Below are 6,929 nucleotides of genomic sequence, written 5' to 3'. Positions count from 1 at the left end.
AAATCTGCCTCTTGTATCTCCCCCATCCCTTGCTGTCTTTTGTATTCCCTCTTCCCCACCCCAGATCTCCCTCCATCCACTTAAAATTCAGAGTTCCCTTTATATATTCAAAATCATCCAGTGCTCAACCAACCAGAGGGAGAATAAAGATGCTGAGATTGTTAAACCACCTCCTAGGAAGGTAGTTTAAATGTCAATGACTCTGACAACTTTATGTGGACCCCAATTCAGACTTAGTGTTAAAAAAAAAACTGACACGATTCATGAGATGATTGAAATTTGATAATGATTTTGATAATGATATTGTGGTCATGTTAAAAGAAGTCCTTCTCTTTAGAGATGCATCAGTAATTTATGGATGAAATGATAAGAAGTCTGAGATTTGCTTGAAAGTAATATAGGAGAGGAGGGAAGGGATGAGGTGAGGTATAGAGGAAACAAGATTGGCTGTGCATTTATAACTGTTGAACCCAGGTACATAGGGTTCATTATACTAAACTATTTCTGCTTATGTTTTCATGTGTATTATGTTTGAAATACTCCATGTTATTGGTTGATTTGAGTCCTTCAAAAAGATATGTTATAGGGGCGCCTGGGTGGCTCAGTTGGTTAGGTGATCAACTTCAGCTCAGGTCATGATCTCGCAGTTTGTGAGTTCGAGTCCCCCACGTCTGGCTTTGTGCTGACAGCTCAGAGCCTGGAGCCCACTTCAGATTCTGTGTCTCCCCCTCTCTCTACCCCTCCCCTGCTCACGCTGTATGTCTCCCTGTCTCTCAATAATAAATAAACTTAAAAAAAAAAGATATGTTACAAGGGGTGCCTGGGTGGCTCAGTTGGTTAAGTGTCCGACTTTGGCTCAGGTCATGATCTCACGGTTCATGAGTTTGAGCTCCACATCAGGCTCTCTGCTGTCAGCATGGAGCCTGCTTCAGATCTTTTGTCCTCTCTCTCTGCCCCTTCCCACTCTGAAAAAGAAATAAACATTAAAAAATATATGTATATATGTTAAAGTCCTAACTCCGAGAACCTCTGAATGTGACCTTATTTGGAAAATAGGGACTTTTTGCATGAAATCAAGCTAAAATGAAACCATTAGGGTTTGTCTTAATCCCATATGACTGATGTCTCTTTATAAGAAGGGGAAACTTAAATGGTCAACTAATATTTGACAAGAAAGCCACAAATACTCAATGGTGAAAGGATTGTTTCTTTAATAAATGGTGTTGGGAAAACTGGATGACCACATGTGAAAGAATGAAATGGGATTCCTGTCTTACATCACTCATAAAAATTACCTCAAAATAGATAAAAGATTTAAACATAAGACCTTAAACTATGAAATTCCTAAAAGAAAACATAGGAAAAAAAACTCCTTAACATTGGTCTTAGCAATGATTTTTTGGATATGATACCAAACACAAGCAACAAAACCAAAAATAATAAGCGGGACTATTCCAAACTAAAAAGCTGCTCAGCAAAAGAATCAATAAAATGAAAACATAACCTATAGAATGGGAGAAAATATTTGAATGAGTTCATATTCAAAATATATAAAGAACCCATATAACTCAGTAACAAAAAACTAAATAATCCTATTAAAAATGGGCAGAAGAACTGAATAGGCAATTTTCCAAATAAGACATACAAATGGCCAACAGGTAACATGAAAACGTGCTCAACATCAGTAACCATTAGGGAAATTAATGTGAACGATTAATGAAAATTAAAGCTACAATGAGATAGTACCTCACACCTATCATTAAACATCTATCATTAAAACATCTATCATTAAAAAGACAGTAACAATAACAAGTGTTGGTGAGGATACAGATAAAAGGGAACTTTTATGCATTGCTGGTGGGAACGTAATTGGTAGAGCCACTATGGAGAACAGTACAGGAGTTCCTCAAAAAAATTATAAAACTACTATATGATCCAGCAATCCACTTCTGGGTGTATATCCAAAGGAAATGGAAACAGGATCTCAAAGAGATATCTGCACTCCCATGTTTATTGCAGCATTAATCACAATAGCCAAGATACAGAAATAACCTAAGTGTCTGTAAACAGATGAATGGATAAAGAAGTTGTGATAGACACACACATACACACACAGGAGTATTATTCAGCCATAACAGTGAAGGAAATCCTGCCATCTGCAACAACATGGATGAAACTTGAGAGCATAATACCAAGTGAAATAAGTCAGACAAAGAAAGACAAATACTGTATAATATCATTAATATGTGGAATCCAAAAAATGTAGAATATTGTTTACCAGGGGCTGGGGGTGGGGCCGGGGGAAATGGTATGGTCAAAAGGTACAAACTTCCAGTTGTAAGACAAATAAGTTTTGGGGATCTAACATACAGCTGGTAATTATAGTTAATAATACAGTACTGTATACCTGACAGTTGTTAAGAGTTAGATCTTAAAGGTTCTCACCACAAAAAATGAAATGGCAATTATGTGAGATGATGGGGGTGTTAGCTAACACCATGGTGGTAATCATCTTGCAACATATAGGTATATCATATCAACACATTGTACACCTTAAACTTCTGCAATATTACATGTCAATTACATCTCCTAAAGATGGGGAGAAACAGAGAGGGTTTGAACAGAGACACATAGGGGGAATGCCATGTGACTGGCAGAGGCAGAGACTGGAGTGATACAAAGTGTAAGCCAGGGAATGCCAAAGGCAGATGGCCATCACCAGGCCATCTAGGCCTGACTAGGAAGAGGCAAGGAAGAATTCTCCCTTCTACCCTTCAGAGGGAGTATGACCCTGCCTACACCTTGATTTCTAGCCTCCATAACTGTGGGAGAATAAAATTTTGTTGGGTCAAGTCACCCAGTTTGTGGTTCTTTGTCACAGCAGTCCTAGGATACTCCATAATAAAAAAAAATAATAATAATTATCAACTACTTCCCTCTCTTAAAATCTTTTTCCCCCTCTGCTTCCTCTTCTATCACATCATAATCTAAACACCTTCGCTATGTGTCCACCTTGGGCATTATGCTCTGGTACTTTGAATAAGGAGAGTGACTTAGAACTAAAATCTAAAGTGAGAGGCTGAGGTGGAAGGAAGGAAGGAAGGAGAGATTTTCAGAAAACTAGATAAATGCATAAACCAACTCACAAATATTTGCAGCTTCCCCAGACCCCTTGCATGCCCCAAATAAGCCATGCTCCTCTGGGGAGGGGCTGCTTAGCACCTCCTTCAGGTCACTAAGACCTGCTTTTTGCTCTTGGCTGTACCATTTTCTAACTTGGAGATGCTGGGCAAGCTGTTAAATGCAAAAGACTTATTTTCTCCTCAGTAAAGTAAGGGGGTTGGGTTATACCAGGAAGCCTTCCTTGTTCACCTTACGCTTGCTCAGGTGCTCCTTCAGCATTTGAGCCAGTCTGCTCCTACTGTAGCATGCATTATACCATTTGTCAGTGGTTACCATTTATCACTGCCACAGGAGGATTGTGAGCTCCTTGAGGCCAGGACCATCTTGTTCACCACTGGATCCTCTCACTGAGTCCCTGACTCTTAGTAGATGCTCAACAGAAGTAGCCTGTCACAATAATGCTGTATTTATGGTAAATCTATACAAATGTATGGTAGAATTTCTCTTTCAGAGAGCTACAGAAGAAGCCATTTGTCTGCATGTAACTGTTCTAACTCTTCTCTGGACTCTGTCAGTTACCTCTCTTCCATATTCTATTTGGAGATTAGCATCTGAAAGCCTCCCTCACCCTATCTCCCCTTCCAGAGGCTCCACCTCACTGTGCCTGACATTAGTTATGCATTTGGTACAATGTCCAAAACTGTGCTGAGGATAACTAAAGTGCTTGCCTGGGGTAGATTTTTCTGAGTGTGTCAAAAGTTTTGTGCTTTTTAGTGATGAGAGTTAAGCCTTACAATTGGTTTCAGAGAGGAAACAAGATAAGTGACAGAGTACTATTGGTGTTTAACAAGGACTTGGAAGAAGGATTTTTCTTTGCTCAAGGGAAGACATCAGAAGTGCAGATATGCATGTACAATTGAAGCCCTGAAGAAAAATGATCCTGAAAGCACTTCAAACACATGCAGGTTGGTTTCTGCAGTGAGCATGGAATGAGATTTTCCTTAGGAGTGATGCCATTTCAGGAACAAGGAGAATTTCACGATACAAAGTTATGTGAAAACTATAATCTGATATATAGTGATTTTAACAGAGGGATACATTAAGACTTTGGCATTTTGGTGGACTAGTCTCACAAACTGCCTGGCTATTTCTTTATAAGGTGGTTTCTAAGATCATTTCTATTCTAAACTTCGATGCTTCTTTGTGTAGAATTTGTTCTTAAAAAATTTTTTTTTAATGTTTATTTATTTTTGAGAGAAAGAGACACACAGAGTGTGAACAGGGGAGGGGCAGAGAGAAAAGGACACACAGAATCTGAAGCAGGCTCTAGGCTCTGAGCTGTCAGCGCAGAGCCCAAGAAGGGGCTCGAACCTATAAACCATGACCTGAGCTGAGGTCGGACGCTTAACCAACTCAACCACCCAGGTGCCCCTCGTGTAGAATTTTTTCTATTCTACTTTCAAAATTATTCAAAGTAGGTTATATCCAGACCAAAAATTGATGGACGATATGACAATGAAATGTGAGACTGTTTTCTCTCAGCAGCATATTTGTATGGCCCGGAAAAAACTTTTCTTCAAATCTAGAAGGTGGAATCAACTATTCCTCAGATGGCCACAAGATGGCAGCTTTGAGTTTAGCAGTACGGGAACGATCCACCCAAAAGACGTTTGCTAGTTGTGATGGTGCAACAAGACTCCAGATCTGGTTGTTTCTTTGCCTCTGCATCTCCACAGTGTTATTTCCCACGTTTTACGTAAGGCAGAGTCCTGGCCATCTCCTCTTGTCCCTCAGACCCACTCTCTCCTGTCCTCAGCTGCAGAGGCTGACCATTTGCAATTGCCCAATGGGGAGGCCCCGCCGGGGAGCAGAGGGAGGGAGAACGAAGAGGTGCAGCTACCCCCTTGCAGGATCACCTGGCACCACTTGTGTCCCCTAAAGGGACACTGCTCTTTGGGGCAGCCCTCTTCAGAACTTTGTTCTGTGCACCGGTGCCACTCCCTCCCCTCTTAGGAAATGGTGACGGCTATTCTGTCTCTTGCGGTTTCTCTACACTCTCTCCATAGCTTTTTAAGTTGCTTGTTACCCCCGTATAGAAAAAAAAAATTGTCGAATTGTCCTAAATTGAGTGTGCCTTCTGTTTCCTGCTGAGATACTGATTGATACTATATTAATCATGCCTTTTATTTTCTGTATTTCTGATGCTTTGACCTATAAGACCTTATTAAACCTGGAGAGGCTGCCCCTCTCATAGCTAGCCAATTCCCAGAGACAGGAAGCAACTCACCTGCTCTTGGGCCTTTTGTATGCAAACACACCACGCCTGAGTCCACATCCCACCACTTCCTTTCTCAAGCTCTTACACTTAAGGCCACTCAAGGCCACGATTCCCCTGCTCCTATCACCAGGGGACAGTCCCTGGGCTTCAGAGCCTGCTGAAATTCATACTAGCCAATCTGAAACCTACTTACCCTGCCTCCCATGCTTCTTTCTGCAGGAACCAAAATAAAGATTCTGGCCCACATTTCCCCCTTGCTCGCAGTGCCTCTGGACAGACCCAGTGCTCATCTGGTCCTCTTGGGAACTCTGAGTAACTGACTTTCTTTTCAGTGGTGATCTTCTGATTTGCTGGCCTCCCCATACCTGAAAAATAATAAGGCCTACATTTTAAAACATATACAAGTGTTTTGATACTTTTATCATTTTTTAAAAAGTTTATTTACTGAGAGAGACAGACAGAGAGACAGAGAGAGACAGAGACAGAGACGGGGGTGGGGGTGGGGGGCACACTGGGGAGGGGCAGAGAGAAGGGGAGGGAAAGAGCACTCCAAGCAGGCTCTGCACGGTCAGCCCTGAGCTGGATGCAGGGCTCAAACTCGCAGAATAGTGAGATTATGACCTGAGGTAAAATCAAGAGTCAGATTCTTAAGTGACAGAGCCACTCAGGTGCCTAGATACTTTTATCATTTAAAAAAAATGGACAGCACTCACCTGAATCTGTGACATTGCAGGATAGTTGTAACTGGGAAATGCTACAGCTGTGCAGTGGGTTTTAGCAGGAAAGATGAAAATCTCAGTTTTTCCAATGGCCAAAAATTCCCCCCAGTGAGAAATTCCCAAATACTATAGTAATAATAATAGATAATAAAAAAGAGCAACTAAAAAAATTGAAATATGAAGATACAGCCTAGCCAGTGGCTCTCTGGAAATAGAGGAAATCTTGAGAAAAATGGTTACAGGGTTTTTGTTTTTGTTTTTGTTTTAAGTGAAGCTTAAAGAGCATTGGAAGGAAAACAAAGAATAATTCACAAAGACATACTACTGGAAGGTGGTATTGATATATTAATATATGATAGAAATGAGTGGCTCAGGAAGCATCAATCTGCCTGAGCAGTGGTCATTTTTCAAGCCTGGATGAATGTAAAGGAAAAGCAAATTGTCACAAGTAGATCTGAACGATATATTGGCTAATTTTCATGGCAAAAAGAACAAGAAAAGCAATAGGCAAGAGTGTCTGTGAGCCTTTTTGCCTGCATTTTAGATATAAATTCATTTCTAATGAGAATTCACCCTCAAGTCAATCTTGCAAAGGAGTTGGGACTGTGCCACCTGAAAAAATTGAATTCATACATTTCACCCCTGAAAGTTTCTGCAAGGAGAAGCAGTAACCAAGAGTGGGTCTCATGGACCTCCCATCACTCTCTTGCCTTATAAATAACCTTTATCATTCTGTAGGGAAGTTTCCAGACCTGCATTCTTCATTATACAGTCTTTCCTGTCCTTTTTATGAGCCATAGGCAGTGAGT

Source organism: Panthera tigris, chromosome D2 (genome assembly GCF_018350195.1).
Source record: "Panthera tigris isolate Pti1 chromosome D2, P.tigris_Pti1_mat1.1, whole genome shotgun sequence".
In the NCBI taxonomy this organism is placed as follows: Eukaryota; Metazoa; Chordata; class Mammalia; order Carnivora; family Felidae; genus Panthera; species Panthera tigris.
Note: the sequence above shows the minus strand (reverse complement) of the source record.